This window comes from Neopelma chrysocephalum, unplaced genomic scaffold, assembly GCF_003984885.1.
Source record: "Neopelma chrysocephalum unplaced genomic scaffold, ASM398488v2 Primary Assembly neopelma1_59, whole genome shotgun sequence".
NCBI lineage: Eukaryota > Metazoa > Chordata > Aves > Passeriformes > Pipridae > Neopelma > Neopelma chrysocephalum.
Window position 1 is genome coordinate 5,901,036 of NW_020897714.1, and position 27,583 is coordinate 5,928,618.

Consider the following 27,583-nt stretch of genomic DNA (forward strand, 5'->3'; position numbering starts at 1 on the left):
TCTTCACAGCATGTTCAGTTCTTGGAGTTCCTCCAAAGTTCTGGGCTTGAAGGTCTCTGTGTCTATGTGATATCTTCTGGTCCAGGCCTTAACATGTTTTTCTGCAATTGTACCTTGAAAAGAAGACTAAACACGCCAACAGAATTTTAGAGGGATTGATATGAAATGGCATAGTAGGGTTGGGTATGTGTAAACATTATGCTACAGGGTAAGGGATATAATACAGCTACATTAAAATCTACATTTACTACACATCTACTTCAAAAATCTACAAAAATTTAAAAATCAAAAAAAGCTCTGAGGCATCAATTGGAAACCAATTTGAACAGTAGGAATAGCAGCATTTTTAATATATTTTTTCCTATTTTTTAATACTTAGGATGTTTTATTTAAAACACATAAATAAAATCAGGAAATGTGAACTTCTTCCTTCAACATGTCAGCTAGTCTTTAAGTGGTTTTGTTACTGCACAAGTTTGACTGACAGCAGTGTCAAACACATAGTGCATTTCATCAAGCACCTCTGTACAAGCTCTGTACTAATATTTGTGGTCATAACCTATATATTACTGATACTAAGGTAGGCTTGTAACTGGGATTGAAAGTATGGTATTAGGCTTTGGTTTAGGGTTTTAGATTTGTTTGTTTTGTTATGTTTTTCCACAGAACATCCATCTGATCTTTAATATTTAAACAGATGTGATCTTCAGCTGAGTATTTTTTGTGCCATCTATAATCACGATGCTGTACAAAATGGCAATTCTATTTACTGTAATTTGTGATATATGAGGCTAATTTTTAAAGTAAATAAGTTTTTCAAAATCAGAATCAATTAAATATTAGCCAACAATAGCAGTAACAGAAATATGGACCTGTGACTAACTCATACATTTAAAGTAAAAAATACATTTCTAAAATAATTGAGTATTTGAGAAGATGCCAAACTTGTTGGCTAATAATTTTATTTTTTACTAATTCCACTGAGGAAAACTAAAACCACTGAATGACTTTCCTTTCTCAGAAATACAAAATGTAAAAAAGTTCCTATGCAACCTCTCCCTTACTCTTTTTAGAAAATTTCCTTCCCCTTTGTAATACATCTCTACCTTTTCACTTTTCTCTCTTCTACAGTTTAGTGTCGTGTTTTCATGAGCTACTAAATTCCTGAGCTGAGCTGCTTCTTCCTGCTCCCCAAATAGCTTTCACTTGTTCTCCTGCATTTTGACTTTTAGTACTTCTCTTCATAAACTAATATTAAAAAGAGAAGAACTTCTTCATTTGTCCTTTGAAATGCTCCTCAAGTTTGATTGAAATGAAGTCTATTAAAATTACCTTTTTGCTATTTTCTTCTAGTGAACGAATTGGAAGTTCACCAGACTCGCTCAGTATTCCCAGCCAAAGATTGGCTGCACTGTGGTTGCAGTCAAGTGCCTTACTATATAAAGCAGTTTCAAGACTTTGATGAATGCCAGTTCTATATAAAATCAGATTTAATGTCAAACACGCAATTTGTCCCAGTGTTCTGTTTTTTAAGTACTGGTATTCTGCTGTAGACCCAAAAAAGACCTAGCACAGGCAGAATGCTATGGTTGCAGTGAAAGTCTAAGTATTTTTAAGTAGTAGTTTTCATTGAACTTCATTCAGTTTCATTCAGGTATTTTGATATACATCACATTCTTGGAATTCATTAGAATAACACCTTCAAATTTACCCTAAAAGTAAGATTTGATGTAGAACTTGTAGACATCTAGGAAGCAAAATTTTAAATTTTCTGTTTGCCTAAAGTTTCACAATATATATTTGAACTTTTTAAAAAAAGTTTTGGGTATCTGTAATAGAAATGGGGGGTTTTGTAGCTCAGACTAATTTGAATTTCCATCCCTTCCATTTCAATAAAATTTCCATGGTGTTAGATTCCTTTCTAAGAGCTTTCATGAAACATCTGCTCTGAAACAGAAGAGCTGGATAACGATACAGTGAGAGTACATTGAGGCTGCCCAGGAGCTGCTGAAGCAGTCCAGTCAAGTGGATTCTCTGTGGTGTCTTTTTGCCTTTCTGCTTAGTGTCCTCTGCATGACTTCTGTAAAAATATGCTTTTGTTCTCCTCTCTCCTATCATGTAGTGGATCTTCAGATGGACACAGAATTCTTCCCAAACTCATCTCAGCTTAAATACTAGCTTTTATCTCTCCGCTGGGTAACTACAGCTCACAGCAGCAGGTCAAATGTACAGGAAAAAAAAATCTCCACTGTAGGTTTTGATCAGTTCAGACTTCAAACTCTGCTTGTGATACATATTTATCTTCCTGCTTTAAAAAAAAAGAGAATGACGTTTTATGAACTTGCTTTTACCATGCAAACATATTCTCCTAAACATTCATGTTCTTGATTGTGGCAATGAAATTTACCGTATTAATAATTTAGTGTGACACATGCGTTAAATAGGGGGCAGAACACTTCTAGGGCATTAACTAGGGGTACAACATTTCTAAACTTTTAGCTGCTTGACTTTGCCTCTTCGTCAAAGCTATTGCTGAATATTTGTTTAACCTGTACATGTGATTCTGTAAACAATTTTGCATGTTGATTGCGTAACCTACATATTAGACTAAGAAATTCCTTTGCTCTTACTGATCTACAAAATATAATCTCCTTAAGGTAAATGATAAATTACTTTCGTTGAACAAGTAGCTAACTCAAGTCCATTAGATTGTTCATTAGATGGATAGGCAAAAGACTTAGTGGAGCCTACAGTAACAGTTTATCAGCACAAACATTACAAATGAAAGCATGTTACCAGTGTCTGACAGAAGCACTGCATCTGCATAAACAACTTGATGAATACTTATGGCATGCTGTAGTGCTGTCTCCAGGTCTACCTCAAACAACTTTCCTTAGAGCAACTTTTTCCTTGGATTGCAGCAATAATACACAGAGTGTATTAAAGAATACAAAAAGATTATTTGACTCTCTTTATTTGTATTGATGCCTGCTCAGCTGGTGCTACGAAAAAAATCTAGGAGCCATTAGCTGGGGTGAGATAAGAAAGGGTTTAATTTTGCCAAGGCAATAGATGGTAAACGACACGCGCGCTGGGCTGTGCCCGGGATGTTACATTTATAACAATATCTGGCCAATCCCAAGTGTGTCCACCCTATAACTTTTGGCCTGGTCCACCCCCTGGCCCGCCTCCTGGAATTGGGTCGGGGGGCTTTTTGGGACCCCCTCTTCATCATTCTTCATCATCTTCGGGGTACAGAGAGCAGAGTCACCCAGTTCTTTGACTCTGTCCTGCGGTTTAGGCCAAGATATAAGCGTTCTCCAAACAAGACAGGCTTGCCTTGACAATAGACAAAACATCTTCTACTGGATATGGGAATAGGGTTGATATGGGGGGTATGGAATGGGGTGAGAGGATTAAGGAATGTATAAACTAAGGGGTGTTACAGGGAGGAGGGAGAAAGGGGTTTGTTTCTAAAATCTACTTCTATTACCTATAAAACTTATAAGGCTTACAAAATTAGAAAAATAAAAAACATTAAGGGGCTTAAGGCATCAGTATAAATATTTTCCTTTTCTATGCCTCATTTTACTAGCAGCCATTCCACATTGGCATAAATAGAATAATATTTTTTATGCATAGCTTACAAATTGCTTTAGAATGCCACACTTCACTACGTAGTGCCACTTGCACTCTGAGCTGCTGCAAAACCTCATTTTGTGAAACAAACCTCATGTCACTTTACATGGCAAGAGAGTGGATACTACATTCATAGCTCATATGAAATCGGACAGTTCAAACCTAAAACAGATTACTTCGAAGGTCACCTTGCTTCTTTATTGACCTTGATATTAGTCTTTGTGCCCTGGAATGTAAATGAAGCACATTTCCAAGGTCCTTCTCCATCAAAATAAATTAACAGCTTTTTAATTTACCTATTTATGAACTTTGCTTATTTTCAAACGTGTAATTTCAGTCTACCTAAATCAGTTTTACAGGGACGGGACTGAGACGTGGCTCATTTGCTTTATGCTAGTGGGTAGCATTACTAAAGGAAGACATTCTGATAGATTTGTGTGCTGGTGTTTCCACCTGACAAAATTTCTGCAGCAGCTAATGTCCAGGTGCAGGATTCAGTGTATGAAAAAGATCTCATTTTATGGAGATGTAGACATTTTTTGTACTGAAAACTACTGGGACAATTGCTTCCAATAATTCTTTAATCCCAAAAGATTCTTTGTTTCTGCTATAGTGCTACTTTGTAATAAGAGTAACCCAAATTATGAAATGTAGGCAATTGTAGAAATGAAACTTGGCAAGATGAAGAACTGTTCTTTGATTGGCAACAGAATAAGAAACGTAATTACATGAAGCTAGTACAGAGTCAAATTATGATATCTGTTCTTGCTGCTTGTCTCTACAGAGAGCAAGTTGAAAGGAATTCAGTAATTCTGAGATGGAATGCAGTCAGCACTTCTTCTAAAGAGCTTTTAGGCTTTCAATTAGGAAGATTATTCTTGTCTTTACCTTGTTCTGTTCCATCTTTCATGGCACTGAGCTGGAATTCGGGCCCCAAAAAACATTACAATTTCTGTGTTTGGCATTGTAAGTCAAGCTTTCTTTATGTACACTACAGTATGTAAATAACAGCAAAATATTAAGCCGGTACAAAAATGCCTAGCAAAAAATTGCTTTTTTTTTTTGTAATCCATCGTTACCAAAATTGGAAGTTATGTATTGCAAGATCTGCGTTCTTAATTGTATGCTGAAGTGAACAGTTTCTTCTTAAGTCCACTAACTTTTCAATAAAATGTGCATCATTTTTAACAAGCTTTGAAATGGAAATCAATATCTGAAAGATAGGCTAAACTCTTACTTATGTGTTTTGGATACATTTTTGATGCATGTCCTTTTATTAAGCAAATTCTTGAGAAAGAATACTGTAAGGCTCCTAGATGGAAGGAAAGAAAGAATATGAATGCAAGTGCTCTTGAACTCAAGCAAAGAAAATTGAGTGATGCTTCAGGATGGCTTGAGACTAATGAATATGAACTGTCCTTGATTTTAAAACGTAATATTATGATCCTGCCATGGCCCTCAGTGAACGACTACTTAATGTGTAGCCTGGTTTGGGATGTTCACTTTGCCATTTTGAAGGTCCAGAAAAAACAGGTATATATCTTGGTGGGTTTGACTTAGTTTCTTACCACATAGTGTGTATGGCAAAAAAAGAGAGAGAAATGTTTGTATTGTCACTGTTACAGAGGATCAGATTAATGAGACTATGACCTCTAACTGGGTATGTTCACACACTAAAAAAAGGCTCCATCATGTTAGTTCTGCCTCCTACGTTCCCTTGTAGTATACCTCTACAGCTTATTGGCCTGCTCTGCAAAATTGCAGGTTGGTTATAAACTTTGCTTCCAAATAGATAATAGTTCCATGAAGCTAACAACGTCAGTCTCAAAGTGCCATGTCTGCTAAAGAAATTTCATGCTTTCAGATAGTTGTGCCATCAGGGTGATAAAAACTTGTTATCCATACTAAAATCTATGGCTTGACTTAAAAAAAAACAAAAACGAAACCAAAAAACCTCATGTATTAATATATACACACTGTGATTTTCAAAATTTCCAGTGGTTCAGAATGATGTTCTTTTCCATGTCCTAATATAAACCAACATTTTCTTTTCTGTTGCAGAAGGGGGCTTAATATTCTGAAATTAGTAATTTTAAAACTATTTCTACCAAACTGTGAGAAATTCAAAATCAGTTGTCTTCCCTTGTGGTTACTGCATGGAGAACTGAACCACTTGCAGGGATAGCAGTAAGTGTGAACTAAAAACACTTCTGGTTTTGTAGATTGACACCACTGACTAGAAGTCTCTCAGTTATCAACTAGGATGTTGAAGCATCCACACTTCTGCAGTGCAGTAGCTGAGACACATTTTCAATAGTATAATCATAGGAAAAAGGTACTGGAACTAGAAATTGCCTCATTCTTGCTTAGTATTTGAAAACAATGAGTCAGAAAATCAGAAGAGAGCAGGAGGTCAAAGAACAAGGGGGAAAACAACAGGAGAATTAAGCTAAAGGAAATAATTGGGGGAGGGGTTGGAAACTGGACAGAAGAGTCAAAAAGAACTACATTTTGCAGCATTGTCAGGGGATGAAAGTTAGAGACAAAGTGTTATCAAATAGATAAAGGAATGAGAGTTTAAGAACTGACTTGGGAGCAGGAGGAAGAAGGCAAATAGAAGAAAAGTGAAAAGATAGGAAGGAGATAGAAAAGACCCAGAGGAAAGGATGACAGCTGTTGACCTGATAGAAGAAGTTGATATCTCACATGGCAACAGAAGAGGTGGAGGTGAACACCATATATAAGTAGAAGGTGTGAAATTCATTAGGCCCAAGAAAGAATTGCTTCTTAGCCAGGACAGGAACTGAACTGGAAGAGAACAGAACAGATTTGTAGTGAAAGAAGTTGATTTAGTCCCAGCTTTTCACCCAAGGGCATTCAGACTGAACAAAAATAGGAAATGGAATTTGGAGGTTATAGGTCAGAAGACGAATGGAGGAGGAGGAGGAATTGCAAAATATATGTTCATTGAGCTGAAAATAGGTCTATATTGTTTTAAAAGGAGTCTCATATTTCATGAAATTCATCAACTTCGTCCTGACCTCAAAACGTAAATCTCTTGTAAAAACAGACCTAGCAGGCAATTTACTTTTTGCAGAATACAAGGTGTCCCTTCAGTCCCTGAGCAGTGTTGTCAGTGTTATTAACACATCTATTTAAAAGCATTTATTTTCAAATAATAAAATCAAAATAGAAATCATTTGGCAAAAAAATCAGCAAAATTACCTAAACAAAAAACAAACAATAATTTTTTCTTATGACAATGTTACAAACTCCTATTTCTTAAATATCAATTTTCTTAAAAATTGACAGCTAAAGAGAGCGTAAATATTTCAATTTTTTTCTGTCGTGAAACTGTAAAATGTGAAAGGCTAACTATCTAGGGAAAATGGAAGGTCTTTGGGCAATTGATAGCTGTGAGGAGGATGATTATTATCTCATAGAATGTATTCCTGCTATAGGAGTGACTAAGAGTCAGCATTATGAACCAACCTTGCTCATACAAGGGGAATGTACAAACCAAAACCAAAAAAACAATCCTTACTTTCAATAACTTTTCAGGTAATAGGTTAAATGCAAGGTATTCCTCAGGCTGTTAAGAGTTATGGTGCTTCTAATACAGTGGGTAGCTAAACAATGAAAGCATGCAAGATTATCTAAAACGTCTGCTTTCAAATCGCAATAAATTTTGTAAAATTTCCATTTAAAAAAATTCCCATGGTATCAGTGTCAGCATTGCAAATGTACTTTCGTGGTTTAGGAAAAGGCATGCTGAAAGAATGGCATGAAGGAGCCATTTTATATTAAATACATAATTTTTTTTCTTAATAGATGTTCTAGTTGTCAATGCAGTAATTTTTAAATCATCAAAGATTGCTATTTTTTATTTTGGACAGTTCACCAAAAGACCCCATCAGATATCAAAATCAGTTACTTGAAATGCTTTTCATGTGTTTGAATATTTACAATTTTTATTACAGAATGTACTTTTTCATCATCATCATGGCTAGGCTTCACGAACGAAGATTTAAAAAAGATTCTATCCACGCTTGCTACAAGCATGCTGGTGGCTAAAAAGGCCAATGCGAGATAGACAAGTCTGGTTGCAAAAGGCGAGCAGAAAGACTCCTTAGGTGGTATCGGCAAGACACGATTTTTTCTGCGATATCTTTTCTCCTTGAGTGATCCTGCATGCGTTCTCAAAAGAAGCAGCAGCGTTATAGGTGGTGTGTCTCCATGTCTCCCAATTGGAGGCCAGAGTAGACCAATGATGATGATCAGTATGGCCAAAGCTGAGATATTGTTTCGGGGAGTCCTTGTATCTCCTCTTCGGGGCTCCTCTCTTGCGGCAGCCAGTGGCAAGTGGCATAGAGCACTTTGAAGGTAATGAGAAATGACCTGATAGCAAAGCCAGCCTAACCTTTTTTTTCCTAAAATAACTGATTTTCCAAATCTGAACCTGCTAAGCTTGAAATGAGTTTTAATGAATTTTGGTATTCTGCTTGGCTTCCCTGGTATAAGGTGAGCTTCTTTCACATTTGGAATATCTGGTTCCTTCTTTAATTTTACAATAAAGGAACCATTTTAACTTCTTTTCATTTCTTTCACAAATCACCAAGACAGACGTGAAGCAGTAGCATTTGGGAGATAAAAGGTATTTACTACAGTTTTATAGGGTTTCTTTAAATTTGGCTACTAGTCTAGAGCTAGAGTTCATCTCTACATGAAGAAGGGATTACCAGGTAGGTTCATTTTCTTGAAGACTCAAATTTAAGTCAAAGAAGATTTAAGATATATCTCGTATAAAAAGATTAGGGATAGATAAGACTCAAATATAAGTGTATACACCAAGTATTATTTATTGGCCTTCTATAAGTCAAGTACTTTCCTATTAATACATCAGATATTTTTCTTGTGCTGGTGTGAATTTCAGTGACAAAGAATAAGGTAATATCTAATGGATAAAGATAATTTAGAGGTGAGGGACCACACAAAGTAATTTAAGGGTATTGAAATCTGCTCTGTAATATTTATTTTATTTTTTAAAATATACCCAAATTTAATTATAATTGGCTTGAGAAAATGGAAGAAAAAGACTTCTTAAGAAAAACCCAATTGTTTTTTTTTTATTTCAAATGATGCTGTTTTTTAGTTTTGGAGTTAGATGATAGTTGAGATGCGTGTCTTCTTACAATTTTAACATTTTGAAGAGAGAGAAAGCAAATCTGTAAAGTAATCTAAAAGCACTTCTTTATATAATCATTAGGAACTAATGGCAAGACGTTTTGTTCATTTTGAGATATCAAGAAATGTAGCCAAAAGTTAACAACGAAACTACGTGATAAGTCTAAGAAGTACATAACTACTGAACAAGTGAACAAAAAAGTACTCAGAGTCTGTAGAGAAGATCCAGGAGGTGGTCCAGCCTCTGTTGCATGCTAGTATTATGGGAATTTTAGCATTTGTTTGTTTATCTTCTACTGACATACCAGGAGTGGAAATAATTTCAAGCTGATGAGACAAAAACATGCCAAAACTAATGTGTTTTGCTTGTGTGAAATCTATGTCTGATGGTGTAAGATAATAATACTTGAGATAGATCACCTGTCTCAGGGTATGCTTGGTCCATGAACAGAATTAAATTATCATGCAGCCATCAAAAATCAAAACTGTAAGCATCCCTGAGTAGAACAACAAAGCTTAATTAAAATTCTGTATTTTTATGTTAGATTTATTGTCAGAAACCCAATCAGCCACAGTAAGAGAAAGATTCCAGGCAAACCTTCAAACTAAGCTTGATAACCATTCCACAGATTCTGCAGTTTCCTCTCCCGAAACAATTTGGCAGCATATTAAAAGTAGCATCCTCCAATCCTCTGAAGAATCCTTAGGGTTCTCCCTCAAGAAGAACAAGGACTGGTTTGATGAAAATAATCAAGAAATCCAGGAATTGTTGAGGAAGAAGAGAACTGCCCACCAAGCACACCTTGCACTGCCATCCTGTCACGCTAGAAAAACAGCCTTTCGTCTTGCTTGCAGCAAGCTCCAACAGAAACTCCGTGACATCCAGAACAAATGGTGGACCGATCTAGCTGCAAAAACTCAACTATGTGCAGATACAGGGGATCACAAAGGATTCTATGAGGCCCTGAAAACAGCATACGGGCCTACATACCAAGTCCAAAGCCCACTACTCAGTGCAGATGGTCAAACGCTTCTGACAGATCAAACCTCCATTCTGAATAGATGGTCTGAACACTTTCAGACTCTTTTCAGTACCAACCGTGTAGTACAAGACTCAGCAATTCAGTCCATCACACAACAACCGGTGAAATACGAATTGGATACTGCCCCCACTCTAGGAGAAATCCTCAAGGCCATACAGCAGGTGAAAATCGGCAAGGCAGCTGGGGTTGATGGAATCCCACCTGAAGTCTGGAAACATGGGGGCCTTGCACTCCATGCTAAATTTCATGAGCTTGTGGTGCGCTGTTGGGAACTAGGCGAACTACCATCAGACCTTCGTGATGCAGTCATCATCACCTTGTATAAGAAGAAAGGTACTAAATCAGACTGCTCAAACTACCGTGGTATTACTCTGCTCTCCATTGCTGGCAAAATCTTGGCAAGAATACTCCTGAACAGACTAATACCCGCTATAGCAGAAGAAATTCTACCTGAAAGTCAGTGTGGCTTCAGAGCCAACAGGAGCACCACAGACATGATATTTGTTCTCAGACAACTGCAAGAGAAGTGTAGGGAACAGAACAAAGGTCTCTATGTAACCTTTGTCGACCTCACCAAGGCTTTCGATACTGTGAGCAGAAAAGGTCTTTGGCAGATTTTGGAACGTTTAGGTTGTCCCCCCAAGTTCCTTAAAATGATCATCTCACTTCATGAGGATCAGCACGGCCAAGTCAGATATGGCAACACACTTTCTGAGCCCTTTCTAATAAAGAATGGTGTGAAACAAGGCTGCGTTCTCGCTCCTACCCTATTCACAGTCTTTTTCAGTATGATGCTCCAAAGGGCCACGGCAGACCTCGATGATCAGGACGGTATCTACATACGATATCGTACTGATGGAAGCCTATTCAACCTAAGGCGACTGAAGGCCCATACTAAGACCCTTAACCATCTTGTCCGGGAGCTACTCTATGCTGATGACGCCGCCCTTGTTGCCCACACAGAAGCAGCTCTGCAGCGTTTAACATCCTGCTTTGCAGAGGCTGCTGAGCTCTTTGGGCTGGAAGTCAGCTTAAAGAAGACAGAAGTTCTCCATCAGCCTGCACCTCAGGAAGTCCCCCACCATCCCCACATCACCATCGGCCAGTCAGAACTCAATTCAGTCCAACAGTTTAATTACCTAGGCAGCCTCATCTCCTCAGATGGTAAGATTGATGGGGAGATAGACAATAGGTTAGCGAAGGCATATAGTGCTTTTGGAAAACTCCATAAACGAGTATGGCGTAATAAACACTTGAAGAAAAGCACCAAGATCAGTGTTTACAGAGCCATAGTGTTGTCTACTCTTTTATATGGTTCCGAATCATGGGTCATCTACCGCCACCACCTGCGTCTCCTAGAACGCTTCCATCAACGCTGCCTCCGTACAATCCTTAACATCCATTGGTCAGACTATGTGACCAATACATCTGTTCTTGAACAGGCAGCAATTACGAGTATTGAGGCCATGTTGCTGAGAACGCAACTGCGATGGGCAGGGCACGTCTCTAGGATGAAGGACCACCGCCTCCCTAAGATCCTGCTCTATGGTGAACTTGCCACTGGCTGCCGCAAGAGAGGAGCTCCAAAGAAAAGATACAAGGACTCCCTGAAGCAACAACTCAGCCTTGGGCATATTGATCACCATAACTGGTCCACTCTGGCCTCTAATCGGGAGGCCTGGAGACAGACCATTTATAACGTTGCTGATGCTTTTGAGAAAGCACGCAGGATCACTCTTGAGGAGAAAAGACAATGCAGAAAGAATCGAACCTTGCAGAATATACCCTCTAAGGAGTCTTTCTGCTGTGTCTTTTGCAACCGGACCTGCCTTTCTCGTATTGGCCTTTTCAGCCACCAACGCGCTTGCATGAAAAATGGGTAGAGCCCTTCCCAAATCTTCGTTCGCGAAGCCTAGCCATGATGATGATGATGATGATTGTCAGAAACCATCTGGGCCTTTTCCACCAAAATTTACCATTAGGGCTGTCTTCTAGCCTGAGTACTGTTCATTGATTCAGTTACACAAACATATGTTTAAGTACTGAAGTAGTCTCAAAGGGTTTCCAGACTACTAAAAGTAGTTGTGTATGTGCTTAAGCATCTTGCTGAGTGTCTTTACCTCTCCACAAACTATATCTATTGTTTAGGAAATTCGGCATCTCAAAGGAAAAAGCCTTCTGATCATGTTAAACTGGCTAAATATAAAGTAAATAGCTGTTTCTTGATCTGAAGAGAAGCATGATTTTTTAGAACTGAGTAGTGATTGAAGTTAACCTGCCAAACCTAAATCTAATAAACCAAACCTTTAGTGTACTAACTCCTTAAAAATGAGGAGCAATATTACCTAGGGAAAGTTAAAAAGAGAGCCATTGTGAGGCACGAAGGAAGCTTCGCTGTATGAAGCTGCACAGATTAGTTTTACTAACCCATGGTAGAATCTGGTGAAGCGATCTGATCCCTCTAATTCCCACTTAGCTGTATAAAAACGCACAAAAGCCACACAACCACTGTAGAAGGGCAAAGCTAATACAAACAGGTCCATTTTCCCTTCCATCCCACAAATACTAGAAAAAAGTAGGAAAATCCTGCCCTGCTATGCTAGCATCTGGGTATTTTCAACTAGCAAATTCTTTTGTTATTTTGAAGCCTTATGACATTTGAGTGTTCTTGAGCTCTCTCCTACATACTTTCAGTGACTTTGAGATTTATGTAGCTTTTGGCTCCTTGCATGAAAAGTGCCAGGATGTTTCAGGGTAGTAGGGTGTGTTCTGCAACTTGTTGTCTTGGCAATGTGCAGAATATTCAAGGCCATTCCAGCCTAAGGGTTTTTCCAGGGTTGTCTGTGATTGCAGAGGACGGTGCTTGGTGTCTAGGGCAATCCCTTCCATTGTCTGGGGGAATTAATTTCCTTTTTCTGATACAGTTCCTTGATAAGTATTGGAAGTCCTGGGAGTGTCTTCATTTCATTCTTTGTCATTTCAAAGCAGTATTGATGTCTTAGGGTTGGTTATGTAGGAAATTGTAAAATTACACAGAATTTTAGCTTTGCCTTAAAGAAGGTAGCTTGTACTAAGCAGGAAGATGAATTAGACTGTCCCAGCCAAAAAAAAAGTCAAATCCTCTTTTTTTTTGTAGTAATCCTATTACTTTAGTTCTCAAGGAGAAGTGTTTTCCATACTTTACCAAAAATTTCAGACCAGGTCTGTCTTCAGTACTGAGGACTCACTAAGGCCAGCAATCAGGCCAACCCCTGGAGCCCACAGAGGTTGAAATCCTTCCTGCACGGTTCTTGACCTAGCTGAACTTGACTCTGTTTTGTCTTGCCTTTTCAGTCTTAAGATGGTACATGCCCATGGTCACCCTGTTTCAAGGGGAAGTCCCAATACTTGTAATAGGTTTAGTGGGACTGTCATCTCCAGTGCAGGGCTTCCAGTTACCTTCAGGCAGAAAACTGTGCTGTGTGGTCCCAAGTTTGAGTAGATCTAATTCATGTTTCTCTGCATAGTATTGCCTCCTGGATATACTTTTGATGCCTAGTCAATAACTGACAGCTGATAATTTAATTTGTTTCTGGCTCCCTAATTATATGAAATGAGTTAGCTATTTCATTCTGGATAGAAAAAGATAGGAAGATATTATTTTTATTTATTCTGTAAAATCAGAAGACTCAGACATAAAGTTTTCTATTGATCTTTGGAAGACTAGTGTAAGTAAAGTGCTGGTTTTAATAAACAGGCTTGTAGTACAGTATATGCCAAATATGCCAAATCAATATACTTAGCAGATTTCCAAAAGAGGTGTTCCTGTACAGCTGCAGCACAGCCTTTTGCTTCCTATCACTATCAATTACAGTATCTTTCAGTATCTATTTTCATTACTTTGTTTAAGAATGTCTCTCATTCAGTCTCCATGTGGTATATCCAGGATGGAGCACACCACCTTCCTTCGTTATTCTTGTGCCATAAATTATATAGTGTTTGTTGTTATTTCAGAATGGTGTACTGATCTAACTGAAGGTTTTTACACAGCCAAGGTGCCAAAGGCCTCATTGCTTTTGCAAACTGTTATCTCTTAACTGCTACCGGGGAGGCATCTAAATTGGGATGATCTTCTGTCTCCCCTTGCGTAATTCAAGACTCTCTAGCCCAGTATCTTAGATATAGGTAATCCAATATAAGATAATACGTATTTTTGTAATGTAACATCACATGACATTGTATTGTAAAAGCTATACTTTTGTACATATTCAGAAACTAAAACAATTACTTTTATAATATGTTGTTTATTCACACATTAGGTTTTATGCCCTTATTGGTATGACTGCACCCTGTTATCCAAAGTAAATATTTCTGTCGCAGTCTTTTGATCATATAAGGAATATAATATATGTCTGACATAAGCATGTGTATGGACTTTATCCAGTTATTGGTTGATGTGCTGTAGTTTGTAACCAAAAATTCTCAAATACATGCAGAACACCTATATACAGCAGAGTTGGAGCTTGATTTTTGCGAGACCTGGGTAAGTAAAGGAGGGATGTGTATGTGAGTGGATATGGCTTGACAACAGCATGCTTGGCTGCAAATGCAGATACTTGTCTATACATAAGGTAGTGTGATTTCATATAGGGCTATACAACATAAAAATTCCTTATCTTAGTATTTTAAATATGTAACACTGCTAGCGCAACAGGAAAAAAAACAGCAAAAAGAGATTCATTATGAGAGTGAAACATAGAACATTAAAGAATTTAGAATTATTGCTGAATTCACTTTATTACTTTTAAGCAACGCAGTTAAGTCTTGCAGTCCTTTGGCCCTTCATCTTTGTTTAAACGGCTCCATTTAAGAGTACATTTCAGTTTTGGCTGAATAATTCCTGTGCTGGTGAAAAGATGATACTTTGAGATTTAGTAGGATAAACATAGTGTTATTAGCAGTGATAACTGAAACACATTAAATGTATTAGGAGATATGTTGCTTCTTTGTACTACCATCTTGCCCAGAGAGTTAAATGTGATGAGCCCTCTACAGATGAATAGTGAGAGCACTTGTACCTTCAAAGAATTTTTTAAAACAAAATGATGAAGGAAATGAAGAGAGTGATATTCTTTTCTGTTTATAATACCTTGGAAAAAAAAATCTTAGGGTGTTAGGGTCAAACAAGAACTTAGACTGTCCAGTAATTTAAATCTGGAAATCCAGCAAAGTCCCAGAGATGCAAACATTCAGTGCCCTTGGCAAAGTTTAGTAACGCAAAGGTGAAATTTTTAAAAACACTCAGGGTTACCTTGATTATTACCTACTGCAGTCAGCATTTTTATAGACATAAGCTAAGGCCCAGTCCTATAGTCTGAACCTTATAAGTACTTCAGGAAACTTAAAATTGGCAGCATTCTTGCAAAAGACTGCATACTTATTTCTGCAAGGTCCTTCATGAGTTGGATATTATTGTCTCTGCTTTATTAGTAGGGAAACTGAATAGTGACGTAAACATCATAACAGAGCAAGACAGAGACCAGTTTCAGATTACAGCTTGTTGGCTTCTAACCCTGTATTAGCTCTGGTAATTCCACTCACCTCCATAATAATAGCTTGGTATTCACTGAGGGGAAAGGTGGAAACAAGAAAATAAATATTTAGTTCAGCTAGTCCTCAGTTTAACTAATGTAAAAAGAATTCAACTCCTACTTTAATGTCCTTTTTCTGGTTCAGCTTTGAATTTCACGCATAGCTGAATTTTACTGTTTCCCTTACAATATTTTAAAGCAAAACAAGGTTTTTTTCATATCCAACCAGTGCTTTCTTTCCCTATTCTATCCTGTTATGCTTGCTTACAGTGCTAGTCATGTGCCAAATACTGTCCAATCTTTGATCTTTTGGATACTTCCCTCTCTCTTCAGCTGTTTTTTTTTTTAATATGTCCACATGCCTAATTTCTTCAAAATCTACGTTTTAAGGATCCTCTTTTCTTAACATTTTCAGTGATCTCTTCCAAAGATTTCCTATTCTTATTTGCAAAACTAAAAATGAAACAGGCCAAGATAAGGGTATTATTTTTAATAGGTATGGAAGATGTCAATTGGAAGACCAAAAATCACACTGGTCTGTTTCTGTTGTTATATCTCATTGCAAACTCACATTTATGAGAGAGCACTGGATAAATTACAAGAGAGAAGATCTGGATTTCATGTCAAGCAGAATTGCTTTGCAGTTAGCGTAATTTGATCTCTGCTTCTTTTTTTTTACCTGTTCTTAAAAGTACCTCAAGACAATTTCTTACTGTGTGCTTAAAGGAACTGTTTAGGTGCAAAGAATGGCAACTATCAACTCTTTGATGCCCATTTTAGTTTAAGGAGAAGGTGGAGAAGAAGGAGAGAAGGCATATCATGAAGGAACCAATGAAACCAGGGCCAGGGAAGGAGATATTTGATTTCTTTGGTATTTTATCCTCTCTCTGACTCTTACTGTTTTCTAATCTCTTGAATTTTCTGATATATGGACAGCGAGCTTCAAGAAAATAGTTCACAGAGGCATTTGATTTCTTGATATATATCCATGTATCTGAATGTACCCCTAATGTTCCTGTTTTGAGCTGTAAGGTTGTTCTGTTCATAGAGCAACATTTCACATTGCATCCTAAAATCTCCATGTATCACAGAGCTTGGCTGAAGACTGACACTGCTGTGGACTGTGTTACTGCATTTTAGGGGAATTAATTTTGTGTAAAAGCCCATGCTTCAGTTATTCTTGAGACAGGATTGTAACCTAATAGGCAAAATAGTGATTTTTGTCAGAAGGAAAATATACTGACAGTCAGCTTTGCCTAAGTATCTTGAACTTGCATATTTAATGTCATTGTAAAGCATAGATTAGAAAATTGTCTGCATACTTTACAGGTGATAGTAGAAATTGATTAAAGGGATTGATTCTGCCCTGTGCAATAAAGTATTTATCGTCATTACATTAATGCCAAAAAACACCTGTCAGCTTCAGAAAGGGCATCTGCTGATTTGTTGACAGGCAATTTCAAGTTCTCTTTTTACAGACACTCATATTAAGGGCTTCTGTGAACAAGGTGATCTTTAACAGATATTTTCTTTTTGCCAGATGCTAAAATGAAATTTTAGATACATCATTTGGTGTTTTCTTGATATATTTAAAATCCATGCTGAGAGATGCTGAAACAATCATTCTGTGTAGCTGTGTCTGTTACGCTGTCCCTTCCTATCCATGAATGCAGTTATACTCTCATCTAGCTCTTAATCAAAGCTGCATTTATATGCACCTTTCTTCTCACAATGTATTCCCTTACATCTGCTTTGTTTAAAAAATAATAATCTTGAAACATGTTTAGTGGCACCTGCTGAATTCTGCATTGGATAATTCAGCAGAGAACTTAAGCATTTCAGTGTTAAGCAGCTTCCTTCTTTTGGGATTGCTGTGAGTTCTGTTGTGTTAAAGCAGTTTGATAAAGAAAGAAGAAAGGGAGATAAAACCTCCTCCAGAGCTAGAGTGACTACAGAATTGAGGATGGAACTGCAGGAAATGGACAAAGGAACTAAAAGTCTCATAACCTAACTGCAATGTTGCTCCCCTGAATTATTTTAGGTTAAGTTTACCTTCTCTAGGTCCCTCCTTAAATCTCTAATATAGCCTGTTTTAAGACTGTATTTCAGTATTAGGTGTTCAGTGGCCAGGCTTGCCCTGTCAGGAAAATAGATGAGGCACATTTTGGATAATGATGTTCTTTGTTGAGGTAGACTGTGTCCCTGCCTCAAGATGATTCAGACATTTGTTACGTTTTCTAACTTTCTGCTTCTGCCTCTTCTGGGCCATGGTTAGTACAGATTGCTTTTGTTTTATAGTCTGAGCTAATGTGTTTGCAAATTGCAATGAAAGAATTTCAGAAAATTACGCTATACATCAGCAGAGACAGAACAAATGGTTTTTCCGTTCAGACTGCTCCAGTTTGGTATTTGAGTGCAAATCAGTAGTTTTTATGAAGTGGCTAAAGTTTGGTCTGACTAAGTTATATTTCAGAGAATCTAATAATCAAAAATTAAGCAAGTTTCCTCAAGATGGATAGGAAGATTAAATTAGAGGGTGGTTTATGTTAACATTTGGCTCTACAAAGAGGAGAAATATTGCTGTGTGGAATACTAAGCTTCATTAGCAAAAGTAGCCCAATTAAAATATTTGCCATATGTTTTTTTTTAAGTATTTCAAATAGACTTTCTTGAATTTTCCTTGATTCAGAGATGCTAACATTAAATGTGACACATGAGATGGTAATTACAAGGTAATTATTTGATTTTCACTAAATAGACATTTCCATTTGATTCCTTATGGCAATATCTTGCTGAGGAAGTTGATTTTATAGCCAAATACAATATCATGTTATCTTTTCTTTGCTCAAATATGTAAGGAACAATAATGATAACTACCTCTTTTAGTGTTCCTAGCCATCTGTACCTCAATGCTCTGCAATGTCTGATGTGCTACTTTTTGATTGGGCTATCAGATTTGCTGAATGTGGACTCGATGCTTCCTTTCTTTCCTTTCATGTAGACTTGAAAAACCACCACTTGTCTTTTATCCTGCTTTTTGTAATACTATCTTTGCATGTAATCTGCAAGGATTGGCAGTTAAGCTCTTCTGTCGCAGCCCAGAGTGACACCTGTAATTAAAAGGTCTGCCTGAATTCCCCAGTCTCTAGGTTTCTTCTTGTAGTTTCAAGATGAAAAGAGTCATGGTGCTTCAAAGTTTCATCTCTAGTATTGCAAAATCAAATGCATTTGTCAGGCATGTGCACACACTGTGTAAAGAAATGGTTTAAGATACTGAAGTTATTATCTGTTGATGATGTTATATAATGATGAATTTAGACCCAAATCCTGGCAGCTATAGGCTAGTTAAAACTTCTATGTGCTTCCATAAATACATGGAGATGAAATTTACTGTAAATACCAGTTCTATGCAGTTAGTTGACCGGGACAAAAAGCCAAGGTGGCCAGGTAGGATATAGCTATGTGCCACTAACTATGAAAAGTAGCATGACTTAGACACACTACACTGAAACATCACCTGCACTTGTATAAGAGCTCTGATTACTAAATTCTATCCCAGCAGGCTGACAACCCTTTATTTCAGGGGTATGAGACATTCTTACTGAACTGTGCAGTTGCTGCTGAGTTGGCTTTGCAGCTTCTGGGAATCAAGGTGGCATTTGCAACTGTGGCCGCTTACATACCCACCTAGTACTTTTCACAGGTTCTTGTCATATGTCACTCAAGGTTCACTCTTGTCATTTAGGTTATATGTTTCTTCATCAAGTTGTAGCCTGACAATAAACACCAGTTTGCATTGCTCTTGGCATTCACGTTTTATACCTATGCAGTACATCTGTCAGCTATTTTTTTTGTGTGGTTTAGTTTAATAATTAGTTGGCCTCTGTGTGTAGGCAAAGTTAAAATGCTGAAGAACCAGAAAGATCTACTGACTGCTCAACTTGTCTTTGAGGAGCAGTGATACTGATCAGCATGTCTCTTTTGGGTTCTGTAGTGGTGTAATATACTGCCTTTTCCAGGAAACACCTCTGTCTGCTACAATGACAGTCACTGAAAAAATAATGTTCTGGATAGTACTAAATAAGAAATACACTTGACAGTGTCAGGAGTAGACTGTGACAAATGTGAGTATAACAGACAGTTTTACAAACTGATCTGTTCAGGTCTCTAATTTCAGCAACATCTCCACAAATCCTGTTGTTGTACTATAGGATTGTAACTTATCAAAATTTAATTTTTAACAATTGCTCAAATTGTTGTTTTTGGTTTTTTTTTTTACTAACTGTAAAGAAGGCTAATATTCTTATACACTGAGGAAGACAGAGAACATGGTACAAGAAGAAACAGACTGTGATGTTTATACAAGAGGCTCATAATAGCAATCCATTCCTGTGATAAATGTATCAAGGACAGAAATACCACAGTTAATTTTTTCACATAAATAATTTGAAGGCTGAAAACATTTTTTTATTTTTAACTAATTGCTCATGATTTTGTCATCCTAATTGTCTAACCATAAGGTTGTAAAGTATTTCCAACAATGATGGTATAACACTTTGCTTCTGCTGACTGCAAAAAGGTACAAAATATCATTTCTTCTTGCATAAAATAAATCTTCATTTCAGTTGATGTCTTTTCATTCTCTTATTAAAGTGTTGTTCAACAAAAAAGAAATGCCAGCTATGACAATGAGAGTAGTGAAATTGCACATGAAGGTTTGAAATAGTAGTCTTGGGGTATGAAGCCCCCAGATACTTATAGAAAGGTGAAAGGGAGCAGACAGCAGCTGCTGTAGAACAAAGTGGGTTGCATGGTGGGTGCAGAGCAAGAAATGTTGAAATGAATGTGAGAGATCATGGGTACCAGCTTTGGAAAGGGATGTATCTGTTTTTATATGATTTGTTTTGCTGCTTACCAGAAATCTGGGCAGCATGTAGGCCGTTACTTCTTGGATTAGTAAAGGAGGGGGTAGGCAACTGCCTATTACTTGAATAAGTCTGCTTAGAATTTTTTCTTACTCTAAGAAGTTATCTTTGAAGGGATGCATTTAAATGGCCACCAAATATTAAAAGTTTTTGCCACTGTACATCTCTCTAGAGTAATGTAGAAAGGTTATTGGAACAATTCACCCATAGATTACACTACTTAATCTGCTGAGGTGCTGATACTCACTATGAGGTTTTATGGGTGAACTGCTTGCCTACATTAGTACATTTTTGTAAAGCAGAATTGATAAACAAACAAATAAATAAACAAAACCCCTCACACCAGACTTCCAGAACAAAAAGATCAGCAGTGTTATGTAACATATAATCACTTCCTGCAGTGGATATTGCAGCAGGTTCTTTCATCCTTTGATAAAAGCAATTAGATTTTGAATCTCCAAACACTGAAATGCAACTGAGTGTATCTACTAATGTAAATATCTTTGTTATCTTTCTAGGAAGTGTTTAGGAGACTGATTAAAAACCTTCATTATGCTTCTAAATAAGTCTTGGTCTGTAGCTGTAACAAGCAACCTAAATATGACATCTGAAGCCAATTTTGTTAGGAACTATTTTCTTATCATTGCATGTGATACAAGGTGTCTAGTCTAAGTAATGTTATGAAGCAACTCATGGAGAACTGGATTTCTTTTTTTCTATATTGACTCAGAAAATAATGGTAGCGCTATACCTTATTGTCTAGAAAAGCCTGAAAACATTTGGAATTAAATTTGATGAAATGCCATGTCAGGAGTGCTGGTTGTTTCAGCTGAAGTTTTGAAAACTTTCGCTTAAGAAAATGAAGTTTCACTCTGATGTATAAAGTTTTTAGGGCTTTTTATTACTAATAAATGTTAGTAGTAGTCTCATGTGTTCGTATTTGCAAATGGAAAAATATAAGCTTCATGTAAAGTTTGAACATTCTGCTAATTTCAAAAAAAATAGCTATAAACCCAGCAATCACAAACCAAGAATGGCAAGCTTGAACAGTGAAGAGCAGTTCCACAGTTACTACATGGCAGATGTAGCAAAGTGGTTGAAGTGTCCCTACATAGTGTGAATACATCCAACTTATCTACTTTAATGGTCTGTCATATGCAAAGATTTCCTAGGATTCAGTGCCACATTTGGTATACATCTGTATTTCTGGTACATCTGCCAGCCCCTTTATACAACAGGACTACAGTACTTTCACTGTGAAATGAGTGTAAGAGGAGGAAGAAACACATATTGTCTTGGATAGATACTGGAGGGGGGGAATGCTCTTGCTACCCCTAATTCTGATAAGCCTTTGGCATGTATATTGCCAAGAGTAGTCATAAGAACATAAGATTCTTGACACCTCAAGATGATTCAGATACCCATTTTTGACTGGCCATATCATCACCATTAATAGGTTTTCTTTCTTGAAAAGAGAATCTTTTAGTGCCTACTGATTCATATGATTGTTTATTGATCATGAAGTTATGATGCTGACCTAAGTGTGGTTGATGGAAATATCAGAGTGGATGGCTCTTTTAACATCAAGCCAAGCATGAGGATAAAGCAGAAGCTGGAAAAGGCTATTACTGGGCAACAGGAGATTTGAATCCACCAGGATCAAAAAGAACCAAAAAGGGCAGCAAGATAAGCAAGATATATTCTGGGCAGTGCTAGTAGGAGAAACAGAATCTGTAAATGTGAGAAGCATCATGCAACTGGGAGAGAGAAGGGACATTTGAAGAGCTGGTAGCACTTACTGAGGGTTAGTAGATGCCCTTGCCTGTGTATGAGTTGTGTGTAACAGAAACACAGTATGTCAGATGTTGGACTAGTCAGATTCCTATGGAAAAAGGACCATAGAGCCTTCATGGAGTTGAGACTCTTCATGCTAAGAACTGAAATTTTGAGGAAGCTATAGGTGAGCAGCATCTTTGAACATTCAGTAGAAGGTAACTCAATACAAGTGAAAACAGGCTGAAAAAGCAGCTTCATTGCTAGTGTTGTAAAAAGTATCCCAGAGACAAATTCTACAATGAACAGAGTTCTTCGCTAGGCAGAGAAATCCCTAGAGCTGAAAACTGTGTTTGGCTTTGAAATACATGGGTCACAGGGTAGGAATGGCCAAGCCACAGACTGAATGGGCAGAGAAGGCAGGGCCTAATTACTAGTTTTGTCTCTAGTGGCCACAGTGACTCTGTACGTGTATTCTGCTAAACTGTAGTCTGAAATATTTAAATATTGCATGTCAAGACCTAAAAAAAGCTTGCCATCTAGTTAATATCTGTAAACTTAAATAGCTATCCAAATGGCAGCTCCCTTATATAGATGCTCTGTCTTTACATACTGTGCTGAATAAATGCTCAATCTATATGAATGAGGATGGAAGAATTTCTCCTGTCCCACCAGGAAATGTGTGGTACAGCCACTATCTTCCTTTTCATCTGTTGCTCCATACTTCTTCCCTGTTTTAGAAAATGGCTCCATGTCTTGGTTTATCTCTTTCATGTCCTGTTTCAATAGTTGTTTCCTTTCTATTAGCAAAAGCATCCATCCATATTTACCCATCTTCACAAGCTTACTCCCTGTCCTGGTTTTTCCTTCCAGTTTTGAGTGGAATTGAATCTAACAAGTTCTTACAGCCAGAAGCTTGCCATCTCTCTTCTCTGGACACTGACACCTAATGGCAGGCACACATCTGAGAGTTTTATTATTTTTTTAAAGCTGTAGTTTCTTTTAAAACCAGCTGGACTGTTGCAAGCCAAAATGTGAGAACTGATGGGACTATTTTTGTGTGACATTTACTGTGTTATCATGTCCTGTGTAAAGTCTGAGAGGCTTTCCAGAAAAGAGGTCCATAGAAGCTTGGCTTTCCTACCGCTATTTGCTCCTTTATCAGATTGTTCACGAAATTGGCAATAAAAATGTCAATAAGTATTTCTCTTTTTTTTCTGGTTTGCTTACTTGCTAGAGAAGTTTTTATTCTGGGTTTTGATTTACAAAATATCAAAGACTACTGAGCCTCCTTTCATTCATTGTTCTGCAACTCAATTGTTTATGCACAGTCACCTCTACCATGGGATATGTACCTCTTTATCAAATGTCTGTTGTTTTTACTGTTTTCTACTATTCTCCATCATTTCATACAGGCAAGGAGGCAGGCTGATGGTGTGAGAGGAAGAATGCTGTCATCAAATATGCAGTAACTTAGAGTAGTGCTATTTTGTGAGGGGTTTTTGGTATGTGAAGATGTATTTACAATTAGTTTGTGTTTGTTATATTACAAACCTGAATTCAGTGAGTAATGACCTCAATAGTGCCTGTTTTAATGTAATCCCTGCTTGCTGACTGCTGTTCCAAGAATAAAAATTTAAGCCAAAAGATTTAATGAAATCCTTTGGGATTAGTGCTCACTGGGCTGGGGAAATTGCATATCAACCTTTTCTCTGTACTCTAACCATACAGCTTTGTATTTGAATAGGAGGGTGTCCAATAGAGAGAACTCTGAATTCATCAATAATTTACATTTTTGTTAGTTACAAACCTGGTATTTGGGATTCTGTTGCCATAGCAATCCATCTGGGCCTGAACGGATAGTGTTTTAAGTGATGGTTGTATAGAGATTCACAGTGTGTGCTTTAAATCCCTTCTAAACTAATCCTCAGATCTGTTCTGTGAGTTATTTGACGTTTCAACAAAATCAATGTTACTCACGGTAAAAGTTGATGCTGAGCAAATTAAGCCCATAAAATATTGGAATATACATATGATTAAGGACTGTAAAGTTCATAATGTATAACAATTTCTATTTCAATATGTGAAATTATTAATAAATGCCCACAACTCCGTTTTTTTTCAAAATACATTTAATTTGTTGCACATGGTGCAACTAAAAATTATTCAGACTCTGTACTGGTTATTAGCTAATTTAAACTTCATAATCAAATGCTAGCCTCATTTTCCCAGTTGTCAGTTCTATGTTTTGCAGGATATCAGTCTGTTCATAACACTGTATAACTTCCACTTTCAATTAATGTGTTTTTTTCTCTTATAAATAATTCTAAAGCAAAGAATAAAATTTGAAATTCCCATTTTCACTTCTAATACTACTGGGCTTGGATTTTTAGGCTGTGCTGCTAAATTCAGTATGCTAAACACCAGCTGCTTTTTGTTTGAGGTTTAATTTATATATTCTTGTTTTGCCACCCTAAATTTCAAAACGGTTTATTCAAAATCTCCCAAATATACCAAATAAGTGGATGTCCTTAGGTTTGATAGATGGTCGATAAACTGAGCAAACCTAAGGCTAAGTTTCAGCTCTGTCAAAACCAAAACCCTCTTCATTTCCATCATATTCCTTCATAACAAAAATGTTGTCCGGTTGTGCTCTGGAACTGTCACTGAGCCATAATGATGATGTATTAGCAGCTTTTTATTACTCCAGAGTATAGAGATTCAGTTTGCAAAATTATTCCTCGATGTTTGAAAGGAGAGAAGAATACTCAAATAACAGCCATATGCTCTACTAATGAGTGTTTAGCCCATAATCCTAAATACACAAAAAGTGTTTCTTTATGGAGTTTGTAAATGTTCACATAGTTCTTCATGGATTTAAAAATAGTAATGGAATAAAGAAACTGCAGATGGCCCAAGATAGCTTGAAAAATCTTTAAATTACCCTGCAACTTCTCTTTCGTTTTTTGTATCGCAGTTCACAATGAATAGTGAAGCATCTAATAAAAGGAGCTTATTTTTGCCATGATTCTGTATGCTAAAAATGTTCTTTGTCACCTGTAATAAATGTAAATCCACTCTCTTTCTCTATAAGTTAAACAAGAGTTTCCTGAGAAAAACTGCAAAAAATCCTTTCCTTGCAGTGGAGTAGGGTTTCATTTTGTGAGCAGATATGCATTTATAGTCTTAAATTCAGTGTTACTGACTGAACTGCTTTTATTTTAGAGGTCCAGTTCTGCCCCGGTTTATTGGGACTGTTTCTATAATTGGGTACCATAAAAGTAGCTGGGAATAGAGAGTTTAGAATTAACAAAAATAGGATTTTTGCATATATACTTTTGCATATCTGTATGCTAACTGAGTACTTACTCTAAAATTAAACACCTTAAAGTATCTTCTGTAGATACCATTTGTTAAATATACATTATGCTTTAAAAGGATATTGCAAGATGTATTCACATATATCAAAATATGTTTTTGTTGATATTTCCAGTGGTTTCATTAGGAAACATCTTCCCTTGCAAACATTGTGAAATGAAAACGGACCCTTGCAAGACACTAGTGGTATGTCAGATGCTATTTCTAACTCTAGAAATATAATTGTCACTGCAGGGATCTCCTGCACTGAAGACTCACAGGAATCCATAACCAAGGGTGAATGAATTAATCTTTCAAAACATCTAATCAAAAATAACCTATGTTTTATAGTAAGCAATAGAAACACATTTGAATTTGTCTGGTAAATTTTTAATCTTTCTCTAGAAATGCAAGTCTTTCCAGTTTATTTCTCTCCATATATTTCAACTCTGCAAGTCCTTGCGAGGAGTGATGCTATTTAGACTCCTTGATAAACGTTGATTTTTATTGATGGGGTTTTGTTTATTTATTCCAGATCTGCATTACATTTTTTGTATCCTTTGGAACTCAGACTGTCAGCTTCAAAGGAGCACATGGGCTGTCTCTTTTTGTACCTAATGAAGCACCACACTTACTCATGGTTTTGCTTAAATTTGCTTCTCTAGCAGTAACCTGTATTTTTATTCAGTTATTTACAATTAATGCTGAAGTAAACATTTATCCCTCATTTCCATTTTCTGTCTTTGCAGCAGAAGGAAATAGCAAATCTTCTGAAAGGCTCAATAATAATATGGCACAGCTTGACACAGACAGCTTAGAGAAACAGGGGAAGATTAAGACAGTGTACCACAGAGGAGGTGTTACTCTGGGTGTTAATTTCTCTAAGGCACTTGCAGCTATCTCTGCTCAAATGCAAGTTGTACCCAGGGACCTGAACTAAAACCCTGGCTCTGAACCCCAGGAGAAGGTGGGGATTAGAGTTTTTTTACTGAACCCTCTTTCTGAGTGTGTCTGAATTCCAAAGTCCTCAGTGTGGGAAAACTTGACATGACAACAAGAGGCAAAGTTTTGGTTGAATCCATTCAAGAGATATTTGAGTACAGTAGTTCAGATTAGGTCTGTCATGGCCTGTACCATGACATTTTATACAGCTAAATATGGAACACCAAGCTAGGTAAGGCCTGCTAAGGCTATTGACAGATTAATTACAAACTGTGGGAATGAAATTAGCTATGTTTTACACCAGCATGGGAGTTATTCTAAACCCTTTGGAATAAGATTTCAAATTGTCGTCCAGCTAACCTTGCATCATTCAAGTGCTCAGCACCTCACTGATGTCTAGGATGTAACCAAATGGGCTGTTAGAAGAGCTAATCCCTAGGGCTCAAAGAAGTTTAAAACTTAATACATAATATTGTATCCTTCCAACTCACAGATTATATAGCCATCAGCTCCAAACAGCTTATAATTGTTACTTAACAGGTTTTTTCAGAAAGCTAACATTCAGATGAGGGATTTCTGGGATGTCATAGATATTGGCAGAACTATGCAGAAAGCAATTTTTTTTTTTGCTAAAAAAGAAGGTAAAATTAGGTTTTTTTAATCAGTTATGGTCTGAATTCTTTATTATTTGAGTCATGAAAGATGGTAGCCTGGCTAGAGTGAGATGGTGGATGGAATCATGATTTGCCTTTTTTAAAGACAAAAGTAAGGGCTGGTGTGCTATAGTTTGACAGTTTTAGATAACAGCAATTTCATTTTCCTCTGACAAAGTTGATGTGAAATTAAAGGTGTGTTTGTCTATCTTGGTAACTATGTATTTGGCTTCCTTGTTTAACTACACCAAAATTGGTCATCTTCTCACTTAATGCTTTCACAGGTTGATCCTGCTTACTCTTTCACATCGGTAATGCCCTTATTGCAACCCTTATTGCCCGTCAGTCCCAATTTTCTCCCTTCTCTCATGCAGCCTTTATTCATGAAAATCGTTAAAAATAAGAATCTGCAAAGCCAGTGTGCTGTGTTCCTTCAAATCCTGCCTTAAAACTACCTCTGTTGTGATGCTGGTAAAGTGCCCAAGAAAGCCTGAAGC

General features: G+C 37.1%; 1 protein-coding gene across 3 annotated transcripts in view; it reads left to right on the plus strand.

Annotated features, from left to right (window-relative positions):
• SYT1 (synaptotagmin 1) overlaps positions 1-27,583 on the plus strand; it is a 364,604-nt gene that overhangs the window by 104,710 nt on the left and 232,311 nt on the right. The window lies entirely within an intron of this gene.